We start from the raw sequence: 12784 nt of genomic DNA, 5'->3' as shown, positions 1-12784 counted from the left end.
GAAAGGAGCCACAGTAGCTCAATGGATCAGCTGCAATTATTTGAAGGGATGAGAGTCTAAGTTTGGGAGAAGCTGTTGACTCTGTCAAGGGCAGAGAGGCCCTGCAGAGAGACCTCAAACAAATCAGAGAGACAGAAAATTACCAACTGTACGAAGTTCAGCAAGGGCAAGTGCTGGATTCTGCACCTAAGGTGGAGCAGCCCTGGTTGGATGTGTAGACTGGGGAGCAAGAGGCAGGAGAGCAGCTCTGTGGAAGGTGACCTTTGGGTCCTGGTCCATGGCAAGTTGGATATGAGTCAGCAGTGCCCTGGCAGCCAGGAGGGACAACAGTGTGCTCGGAGGCATCAGGCACAGAATTGCTGGCTGGGCAAGGGAGGGGATAGTCCTGCTCTGCTCTGAGCTGGGGTGACCTCACCTGGAGTGCTGGGGCAGTTTTGGGTGCCACAATACAAGAAAGACATGAAGCCATTAGAGAGTGTCCAAAGGAGGCCACGAGGAAGGTGAAGGTGAAGGGCCTTGAGGGGAAGTTGTATGAGGAGTGGGTGAGGGCACTTGGTCTGTTCAGCCTGGGGAAGAGGAGACTGAGGTCTCCTTGTGGTCTTCACTATCCTCACGAGGGGAAGAGGAGGGGCAGGTACTGATCTGTTCACTCTCTTGGCCAGGGACAGGACTCAAGGAAATGGTATGAAGCTGAGTTGGGACACTTAGGCTGGATATCAAGAAAAGGTTTTTCACCCAGAGGGTGATTGAGCACTGGAACAGGCTCCTCAGACAGGTGGTCACGGCACCAAGCCTGTGTGAGTTCAAGAAGCGTTTGGACAACACTCTCAGGTACATGGTGGGATTCTTGGGGTGTCCTGTGCAGGGCCAGGAGTTGGCCTTGATGATCCTGATGGCTCCCTTCTAACTCAGCATATCCTGTGATTCTATCTGAGGGCAAAAAACGTTATTTAAGTGATTTACATAATGTTATGTAGCATCCATGGCAGGTGAAGAGGTTGTATACTTTCCAGATCAGCGTATCTACTAACATGTCCTTCATTTTGCATCATCCTGGTCTCTTTCAAACAAAACTGGTTTTTTCCCCAGCAGCCAGAGTGGGTGTTCCTTTAGTTACAGCTCATTTCCCACCCCCAAAGGACTCCACCATATACAGTGAACGAGGCAAGCGACTTGTTAAAATATCATTGCAGTCGTTTTTGTACATGTTGCATCATTACACACAAGGGAGAGAATGGAGTTGTATGGTGAGCTCTAGCTTGATATATCTCAGGTTTGGAATTCTGGAGTTTTGATAAGTCCATTGTAACAGATCATCCTCTTGGAACATAAGGTGGGTTTTTTGTGTGCAATTATACAATACTCTAAATATGTTAACATGCAGTGGTTGAAAAGATTGATGGATTCTAAATATATGAGCAAGGAATTATTGAGGGTGTCTCAAGAGGTTATTTTAGACACAAACAAGACAGCTATTTTGAGCAACAGTCATATAATTCTTTTACATGGACAACTCTTCAAGACATGTCTGATTCACTGATAATTAAAATTATAAATGAGTCTTGTTTGGCCTGAGTGAATATGTTCGTGCTTCAGTGACCATGGCCTCTAAGTACTAAGGCATATAATTAGACCCTTCTTTGACCTTTCAAAATCATGTTGACCATATCTAGGCTCTAACAGATCCATAGCCTAGATAGTTGTTTAGGGCCAGATGGCGTTTCCCTGCAAAATTAGTGCAAGAGTTTGCTTCAAAGCTCCTTGCTTTGTGCACAGCAGAAGAATAGATAATTGAAACAGGGGCTCTGGTATGATACAATAAACTGTAAGTGAACTTACTGAGGGTAGGCTCCTCGTGTGTACATCCTCCTTCCTGTCCAGCATTCTACATGTCTTTCTAGGTGCTTTAACTTGTAATTTTTGTAACATTTTTCTTTCAATTCAGCAGCAAGATGAAGGTTTTAATCTGACTGTAGGAATAATTAATATATTTTACCAGTAACAAACTTTTGTGTGTTTAGCTAAGTAAAACAACTCTACTTATGACAAGGTACATAATTTGCATGAAGCATCTATGTACTTCATATACCCACAGAAAACATTACCTTCCCAAACTGCAAGAAGAACAGAAATTTTTCATTCAAATGCAATTGTATAGTGTGGGAGACTTTCATATATAAGATCCAATTATTAATTCCTTTTTCCTGAAATTTTAGTTTGGTTGTTTTCACTTTAAGTGTTTTAAATTTTGACAATTTTTGTAGGGTAAAGAGTCACACCAAGGAAGATGACAAAAGATAGGAGACTAACAAGTCTGTCAGAAACTGATGGGAATTTCATCAAGGTAGAAGAATTCAGTCAAGATAAACATTCCCTTGAAATATCCTGATGAGCCTGAACTTTCAGAAAATGGTAAATGTTCAGTGTATGAGCACAGCATTTCTTTCAGGTACCCATGAATACAAATACTCATTATGTGAATTATAATAATTATGGAAATTATATAATAATTATGGAAATAAAATGAATAAATAGAATCTAGGGAAAAGTACCTGTCAGCTCCAGATTTTGACTGCAGCTGTTACTTAACCTTAGGAATTCATCAAGAAATAATTAAACGATCTCTAATATTCCATGCAGTCTTTAAATCTGTGCATAGGAAGGCATGAGACACACAAGTTCTATACATTCATTGATTTCATGCTAGTAAGTTGAAAAGATACTGGACTAAACTATATCCTACTGTAGCTTTAGTACTGCTTTATAGAGAATTGATATTGCCTGGGTTTTTTCCAAAGTCAGCTGTGAGAATTTCTCTGCAGTTTCCCTTTAATGCACTCAGGCAGACTTTGGAAATTTTCCATTTTCCACATGTTCATTTAAATGATTTACATCATCTTCTACCCTGAGCCCAGACAAAGTCTGCATTCTGTACCTACTGCTGCAGGTAATAGGCCCAAGATGTATTTGGAAACCCAGAGCAGGAATTATTGAATTTACATGCTTTGTGTATGAGGCATGCGAAAGTCATATACAATAATTAACTGATGTTGACCATATAACGGAGTATAACACTTTTCTATTATTGTTTTTAAACTAGTCTTTTGGTAAACATCTTTACTTCTGAAGTTTCTGATTTCTAACTGTGAAAGAAATTGATGTGGATTTCAGTTTGGGTTTTTTGTCCTTCTAGTTTGTTTAAACTGGGCTGCTGCATATGATGTTACACTGTGGCAAATCAAAGGTTTTCTCTGTTCTTTTCTGTTGCTTTCACATATAAGTGGGAGAAAACCACTACCTTAATAGATTTGTAGTAGCTTTGCGTGGTTATAAAACAGATGAAGATTTGTGCTCTGTGTTAAGTATCATTCAGTTTTGTGGGGTGTAACTTCCTTCATAAGTACTTATTATGAGATCTGACTTAAAATGATGTGCCTGTTCATGGCATGGAATTGTTTCAGGAGTCCTGTTCCTTATATACTGTGATGATTATTCTGCCAGAAAAGTACTTTAGCACTAAGGCAGTGCTAAAAAGGGCTGAACAAACTGGAAACCTTCATTTACGGGGCTTCAGGTACTGGAAAGTATGGTCTGATTTTGAATCCTATTTTAATTACAAGAAAGATTGCTCCCTTTTCTTGCTTAACGACATCTTTCATTCTAGACCAATGACAGGTTGTGTCATCCACTGCTGAAAGGGGTTTAATGCTTGTGTTTAAGCCATGTTAGCAGCAAGTAAAGGAGGTTGATAGGAGAGCAGCAGAGAGTTGACCCTTTATGTACCAGGATCATCTTCTTTTGGAGATCACCTTTCCCAGGAAAGATGTGATGGGAAAAGGATGGATGCATGGATGGATGGGGAAGGGCTTCCTCATTGCCCTTTTGGAAAAAAGAGTGTGTTACTTTTGTGTGCCTGAGGAGCCATGCCATTCTGGGATCTTGTGGAGTTGCAGGTTCAGGGAGCTGAGTATTCGAGAGATTTGGGCTAGAGTGGCTCTAGAGAATGCTGAACCTCCAGCAGTGAGCACCCAGGAAGTCATTCAGGGTTTGGGGTCTGGCCCCGTTCCGTAAAGGACGGATTTAATCCTCATGTGTTTCTTGTTCCCTTTCTGTCACCTCTCATGACTCCAGTCAGCTCGCCTGACTTTTACTTTGAAAGGGACAATGACCATTTACTCTTCTGTTGCTCAGGGAAGAGATGTGGTTCGACATACTAGCCCAGGAAAAGAGAAACTGAAGATCCAGTGTAGAAGTCCATAAGAAACCTGAGTAGGACAACTTACAATGTCATGTTCTAACATTTTTTTTTTTACCAGTGAAGAACCTGCTTTAATTACCATGTAGTTTCTTTTATTCTGTTATATTTCATCCAGTTGTACTGTCACTCAGTTTTTCCAAGTATGGCTATTCCCTTTTTGTTACAAAAAGACGATTATAAAGAGATGCTGCACAAGTAGAGAGTGCACACCTGCTGTGTTAAGGCCTTGCTGTCTTTGTGGTTACTTGGGAGAAACAACTCCTCTTCCAAGGCAAGCATATCATGAGCATCTCCTTTCAGTTGGTTGTATTTAACTATTAACTATGAAATCCTGATTTAAATATGAATAGATTTTTTTTTTCCTAAAGTTAAATTTTTCTATTTGATTTTGGGTCTTTGCTTGTGTATTGTCATTTTCTAAGGCAGCTGCTTAGGCTTATGCAATACTAGATAATGCTGACTGAACCTCCTGTGTTTGTTTGCATTATGCTTTTGTTTCCCTCTGCAGCTCCAAATGATAGGTTGCAGTAAGTGTTCAATTTCCTGATGAAGCTTAAAAGAACTTTGGCTCTCCAATGCATCAGCACACGACTCCTGTTTTACCATGATAAGAAAGTATTTGCCTTTAGGGAAAAGGAAAATGATTGAATGCATGTGTTTTACATTACTTGAACCATGATCATTTTACTGAAACAGGCCAAGACATTAACAAGGGTTTGTCCACGAGGGAATTAAGAGTCAGTCATGTATCTTATATCCTGGTCAGATGCACTTTATTTTAGTAAAATGAATTCAGAGAAAAAAATACCACTTTAGCATTTACATTGCGGTCAGAAGTAATGAAGAATGAGATGTGGTTATTACCTAATTCAGTGCCATTATTCATATAGATTTGAATTTAAATCAAAGGCATGTAAAATTTATATGTAAAACTCTGTTCTTTGTAATGCATTTATTGTATTATAATTCAATTATTTTAGCTCTGTTTAGGTAAAGGTAAATTATTTTAGCCTCCATTTAGACTTTGTGCCATTTTCAGACCTTACATCCACACCCCTTCAGTTATTGTCTGGCCACGCTCTTCCTTATTCTAAAATTTTGGGTTCTATCTCTGAGGTGTCCCCAGGGCTGTGTCCATTGCTTATCAGTCTTTGAGAATCCATGTGTCACTCTGCTCCCTGAAAGGCTGGGAAGCCACTTGGTTGGCAGTTCAGATGTTAATCTAGATGTTGTAGCATGAACCTTTATGCTGTATCACAGAGATGGTCATCCATCTACTTCCTTTCAAACAGCAGCTGCATTGGTCTCCTCTTTCACAGCCTTATGTAAGAGGCAGGTACTGGACCATTTGCTGGTATTTTGTGATTCTGGGAAAGGATAAGAATTGTTTGCAGCAGTACTTCATTACCAAGCTGCTTCCATAGAATAAACCACGCTCATGAACAGGACATGGAAAAGAAAATTCTGAAGTTGTCCTACCAAAAAAGAATGGCACAATTCACAGTGCCTTACTGTTTAAAACAACATGATAAAAATGAATCTTCATGAGATGCAATTCAGTATTTCTCCTGAAGCTGGTAGGGCACTAGTGGTTTATCACAGAATCATTTAGGTTGGGAAAGACCCTTAAGATCCTTGAGTCCAATAATTAACCCAGCTCTGCCAAGTCTGCTGTTAAATGGAAATGGTTACCTCATTGTTTAGAGCATGGTCCTCTTGGATGGTAGCAGGTACCGTGTTGCTGGAGCTCTGGGAGTCTCCATGCAGAACACAAGCCCTGCAGCTTGAGCCAGCTCTGTGTTCCTGGGCAGCTCTTGGCTTAAGCCCTCGGCCAAGTCCTATTGCTTCACGGGTCCTGGTGAGACACATGGAGACAATGTGTTGTAAAGGCTGAAATGCTTGCAGTCTGCATGTTTGCGTTCATTAACTGCACAGAGCAGAGCCTTTGGCTATTTATATCAGTCTGTGCTAATACTTGCATGTATGGATCTGTTGGTAGCTTTCTTGTATATTTTGTGTAGTTCTAATGAGAGACCTTATGAGATCACAGCTCTTGGGATGTTTCCTCATACGTGCCCAGAGTTCCACACTTACCTAAAAGAGAAACTGTTTAAAACTCCAGCTGGGTTTTCTGGTGGTAGATTTTGGAAGTTTCTAAAGCCTGTCGTTTTCCCTGTGCTGTCAGGGTTTCCTGGCAGAGACACGGGAACTTTAGGCCTCATGGAACATGCAGCATTAACCTGTGAAATCAAGATTTTCACTGCAACGTAAGCTGTCACCCAGGAAAACAGTGTACAATGCATTTGTGAAATGTATGAAAAGAAGTTCAGGAATTCAGTTAATTAGCCACATCAGTTTCTTAACGTGATCAATTTTAATTAAACTGAATTTTAATAGAGATCTGTGTAGTCTGTAGAGAGCAATTGCTAATTCTACAAAGCATGTGCTGCTTTTCACTTCAGATTTGCTCCCATCTAATTAATATGGATAGGGCATTAAGCCTTTTTGGACTCTGGTGGTTTTCATTTCATGACTATTAATGATTTTAATGAACTAGACTAATTCAGTAGTTTTCATCCTAGTGTTTCAGAGCTTTGTTCATCACAAATTTCAGGTTTATAATTGGTTTCCAGGTCTTAACAGTGGTCATTGATCAGCTTCAGCAGTTTCTTTTACAACCCACTAGGAACATAAGAAAAGGTTTTAACCCTTTGTTAGCACAAGGGCATGTCAAAACTGCCTCACTATCCAGAGAAAGAAGATGGGATTTGGGAGTTCACTGAACATTTTGTGTGTGAATGCAAGTTGTGTAGAAATGTTGCCATTTAAGATGTAAAATGAATCTGAACATATTATGTCACACAGTTTACAAGGTAGAGGACCCAACTGTGGGCTGTTCTGGATTGGTAGATATTATACCAATACAGAACCATCTTAGAGCACTGCTGTTCTAACCTATTTGATATATACGTGGCTGTGAAAAATGTGGAGACTGCCTGTTCATTCAAAACTTAATCAAAAGACCTTTTTAACTTTTTTGGTACCTTATTTGTTTACCTCAGAAACCCTTCAGAGCTTCACCTCTCTGACCGGCACAAAGTGTCCTTCTGTCAGGAAATGCCTTTGGCGTGCTGTGTATTATTACTGATAGCAAAAACCTTTGTTCTGTAGGACTTAACTCCACTGTCGACAGAAATAAAAATCCGTATATGTTACTTTTGTCTTTAAAAATAAAATTTTCAGTAGGGTTTGAGCAAAAAAACTTGTACTTGTAAAACAAGTTTTATTGATTATGACACAAAACATTTATGCTAGGAGTTCTCATTCAACAAGGAAACCCAACAGGAGGTTTATTCTTTCAGCTACCTGCACTACCTTTGTGGTCCTTGGGAACTTTAGGACAACCAGTTCCAAGGAAGTAAATAATGTCAGGGTTCAGTTTGAGGTAATTGGTCATCTTAGACTTGGGAAAATTAAAAAAAAAACCTGCAATTTTGTTTTAGATGAAACAATTTCCTTTACAAGGTACATGGAATGCTTTGCACTTGCTGCAGACACTGCGCTGAGCCATGGAAATAAGAAGCAGCCACGTGTCCTGGTGTCTTGGTGATGGTATTGATGTTTCGTTTTTTGAACGTCTTGATCACTGACCAAGGCTGAGCGTAGAAGGCAGGAGAATGTGGTTAGGTTGCTACAGAGTGTGCTCAGCAGTCACCTGGCCGTGTGCAGGGCACAGCCCACTGTGGGACCACAGCTCACTGGCAGCATGGGCTGGTGAGCCAAGCTGCCTGTGGGCACTGACTTTCCCTCAAATGAGTCAGGCAGAAATTGTGCTCTACAAGTCTCTTGTGCATTTGCATGCCAACATTTTAATTTTTCTTTTGCATGGGCCATGCACATTTGGAGTCAGTGAAGATGAAACATTTCACACCAGCAATTTCCTAAGGTTTATATACATTTCTAGTCTTCAATTATGTGATTTCTAAGTGTCAATGACAACTTGGAATAACTGGCAGTGATAAATACTGGCAATGTGTTAAAAAAAGAGTGCACATCTTTTCCAGAGGCAGATCAGACACCCCAAATATGAATCTTCAGTAAAGTCTCCATCCAGGAGGCCATGAATTAAGGCTGATAAATAATGCGTGGTGGGGTTTTTTAAATTTTCATTTGAATTCTACCAGAAGAAATAATAGCAGCATTGATGTAATACTAGAGGTATATTTTTGTATGCTTAGTGCAGAATGGAACTGGATTTGTGCTGCTTCATCATTATGGGTTGGTACCATTTGCCCATCATCTACCACTGCACATTGGATAATTGCGTTCAAGTTCTGAATGGATAAGAGCAAGTTACAAGAGAGAAAGGCTTATTATATTCAGAAGATTAAACAATGATCATAACTATTCCTACTGGTCCTATAATCTCTGCAGGCATTAGCATAGGGTTCCCATTCCTTCAGAAGGGCACTTTGCTCTCTGACAGAGGATCTCTTTCCTACTGCTGCCAGCTGTAATCTCTGTGCTTGTACCTCAGATGAGAAGATTCTTATCCAACTGCACTGTGGTTTGGAAATGTCTGTTTCAGCACTGATGTGTGTGACTCTATCAGCTGCAGTAAAGATCAATTATGCTTTCCAACTGTTAACCCCGCTTCAGTCTTTGACAGGATTTGGTTTTTAGCTGCCCTCAGACTGTGTCACTTTTAAAAAATATGACAAGAATATAATGTATGGATGTATAAGACCAAATTGTTGGATTGTTAAGCAATAATGGTGAAAAAAATGCTAATGACTTTCATTATTATCTGAAACAATGGGGTTTTTTTACTTCTTTTATTCACTCCCCCAGCACTTTTAGCACTTTTAACATTTCTAAAACAGTGCTGTCACAACTAGAGCTAAGAAACTTGCAAGTAGTCGGCTCTAGTGAGTAAGGTAGTGAAAGATGGTGAATGGCATTTGACATTTAATGGCTCACTGAAAAGTGAGCAAAAACTCTCATTTTATTTACTTGCTGTTTGTGAGGTTTGAGCTTATCTGTATCCCAGAAATCTTCTGTTATAAAGTGCTGTGATGATTTCTTGAAGGTGAGGGGGAGTTTTGCCCATAGGCTTATTAAATTTCAAGAAAGAAGAGTTATCCTTGGGTTTCTACTGTGTCTTGAATAGATTCGAAGACTGCTGTCAAAATGCATAAGAAAATCCTTCTGGACAAAATTAACAAAGTAAAATGCTTCCAACTCCTGGTCCCTATCCCTGTTTCTCTCCATCTGCCTTCCAGGACAGACTCCTGGGAGGTGAGAAGCATTCTGACTTTGTGATGACCTGCAGCAAGATTTGCACGACACTATCTGTGTGTGTGTGTGTGTGTGTGTGCGCCTCAGGCAGGATTTATTCATTTCATGTGATTTTCAGTGTGCTGCAATGATTCTGTAGAGTCAGGAATCATTCTAAACGGAAGGATTAAGAGCTGGGTTTACAGCTGTAAGAAATACAGACATGTAACCATGGTTTATAATTTATTAATTCCCTTTCAGTGATGAGTGTAAATGTTAATGTGCTGATGTAAAACACATTGACACTGAGACACCACTGTTTAAGATATTGTATGGGCAATTTTTCAGTCTTATTGTGTGGTCCACAAGAATTGACAGAAAGGTGTTTCAGGGAGAGTGTAAATAAGGACAGGTATGGTCTTATTAGAAAGAGTTTGCTGACCAGATTTTAACCATTATGATTGGCTGTTGCCATGTCAGTAGACCAAAATTGTCTTAAAAAAAGATTCCAATTTTTTTCAATTAAGTTGAAAGTGCTTCTCTTAGTTTGCAGGTTCTCCCTTTGATATAATGGAAGTACTACTGAACATAGTAGAATAAAAGGAACAACATGATGGGGAAATACAGAAAATATTTTATTAAAATGCAACAAACAGCAATCTACTTTATTTAAGGACTTGGCTTTGGGGTCAGAGGGGAGGAAAAATGTTAAAAATGGTACCAGAAAGGGATAGGACTATGTTATATCTAAAATACAATATATATATCTCTAATACAGTTCTGAACATAGTGTTGCTGCAACACAAAAAGCAGCTGTGATTTAGAAAATGGTCACGTTTGAAATGTCTAGATCCCAGTTTTCCTTTTTCTTTTATCATTGCAGTCAGCATAGTCACAAAAAATAGCTCTCATGATGTCATAAACTTTACTGAAGAAAGCAGTGTCTTTCTTGAATTATTTATTTTACATAAAACATTTATAAAGTGCTACTAGACAACATGGAAGAGCAGTATAGTAAAATCAATAACCATTAAAATCAGAATGAATTTGGGCACTTCATATGTTCTGTGGGATTATTCTTCAACTGTGCCTTAGATGTGATTACAAAACACCTTTGTTGCAACCCTTGATCCCATGGCCACTCTGAGGAGTCTCCCAGTATTTGAGCAATGTTGCTGGACTGTCCTCAGTTAGCTCCCAGCTATTGCCAAGGGACTGTTTCTCATCTGGAAGCTGCATGGCATGGTTTGTGCTGGCTTTACTCTGTTCCCCCTCTCTGCCTCCAGTGCCTTTCCCATGATGTTGAGCACCAGTATTCTTGCAGAAGCTGAAAGTGTAGCACAGGATTGGCTGACCTGGCCCATGGAGCACTGTCCCTGTGGTTGGGGATCCCCCAGCTGCTGCTATAGCAGAGCTTTAGGTCCCATAAACTCCCTTGGAACAGCAGAGTAAGGACCAAGGAAATGACCTATTGCAATGAACAGTGATGGTTGATCTCTAGTTTGGAAAGATGGTAAAATTCTCAGTGTAAGAAATAAACAGCAGCTAAGGAGTTCAAATAATGTGGAAATGAGATTACATAGTTTTTATTCTTAGAGGATAAATCAAATACATCTGCAGTTATCTGGACTAATAACATCACACAAATCTGGGATTTCTATCAAATAACAACATTACATGGTGCATATAATGCACAGAAATGACATCACTGTTGAAAAGCTGAGACTGTGCTTGTGTACAAGACAGAGGCACTGGATGTTAAATACACAGTTGGGCAGGTGAAATGAGATCATTGTGTTACACACACAAAAACTGCAGTGTCCACTCTGGTGTCATAATTCTGTCATTTTTTAAATTGCTGAGTGGTAGCTTTGATATGAGGTGGTACTGGTGCCGCCAAATACCTCTTGGAGAGTGCTGTTTTGTCCCTTCATGCAGTTCTCTGGTGCATCTCTTCAGTTCACCCTCTGGTGAGATTCATGCCCTGGTGAGGTGGTCATGCTGCCAGCTCTAGCTATGTGCAGTATTCTTCATCTTCTCAGTCACTGGTTTGTTTCAGAGGGATGTCTCTGGGTTTCCTCACTTAGTGCAGCAGAGTTCCCCAGAGGCAGTATTGGTAATGCCTGCTGATAAGCTGTCAATAGGCTTCCCAATAACAACCTGTCCCAAAGAATAGCCTTTCCCAGTAATAACCTGTCAGCTGCTGTGTGCTCTGGTGTGATTTCTTGGCATGGGATTTGTTGGTGGGGTATAATAGTTCCTTTCTAGTTTCTAGACTATCAGCAAGCAGATGGACCTCATACTTGTACCTCTTCTTCTTGGTAATCCTGTTGGCTGCAGATTGCAATCACAATTAAGCATCTGAAAATAACTTTTATTGGAGTCTTCAGGTCGGCTGCCAAGGGCAAAAAATGCTAGTGAAAAACTTACTTTGATTTGGAGCAAATCTTAACTATTTATTGTCTCATCTCAATGAAAGGGGAAATTTGAACAAATCGTAGCATTCAAACTTACATGAGCACAAAATGGAGTCTGCTGCTTCACGACTTTTCCAATGTAAATTTGAACTTGAATCCCTCAGAAAATTGACTGCAAGACTGGGCAGTAGACTAATTTTCTTTCAGATGATGCAGGTTTTGTTTGGTTTTGTTTTACTAAATATGTGTGTATTTTGTACTAACTGAAGGAGCATCAACAGCAGAAACTGAGAGTACATAGGCAGAGGCTGTGTGTTAGTTTGGTTTGTGGAGTGAGAAATGAAGGTTCAGATTTCCCTAAGCACAGAAATATATTGAATCTGGCCTTATACTGCTGTTACTGGACAATGCTGTTGACAACTGACAAGTAAGAATATTCATCTTCAGAAATGTTTTTTTCCTCTCCAAGATTGTTTCAATGGATTTCTCACAAATTTCTTATTAGTTTTGGCCATGAAATCTTGGATGGCCCAAATTAAACCTTTTGGTAAATTACTTTGATAATAATTTCAATTTTGCATGTGTATACTTGCTTGGGTTTTGTTGGTATGTTGTTTGTTTTTGTTTGTTTTTAAAGAGCATTGTCTGCATCACAGTCCTTTTCAGCAACAGGCAAAAATATGGGATTAAAGTGATGTTTTCCCAAATTTTGTAGTTTATGAGTGTATTTCAGACTCAACAGATAAAAATTTTTAATTGTACAGGAGGTGTTTGCTTTTAGAATTGCAAGAGTTGCTGGTGCTGATGAATGTGCTTTGTGCATTACTAAAAA

This window comes from Aphelocoma coerulescens, chromosome 5 (assembly GCF_041296385.1).
Source record: "Aphelocoma coerulescens isolate FSJ_1873_10779 chromosome 5, UR_Acoe_1.0, whole genome shotgun sequence".
In the NCBI taxonomy this organism is placed as follows: Eukaryota; Metazoa; Chordata; class Aves; order Passeriformes; family Corvidae; genus Aphelocoma; species Aphelocoma coerulescens.
The sequence above is the reverse complement of the archived record's forward strand: the minus strand, read 5'-3'. Positions refer to the sequence as shown.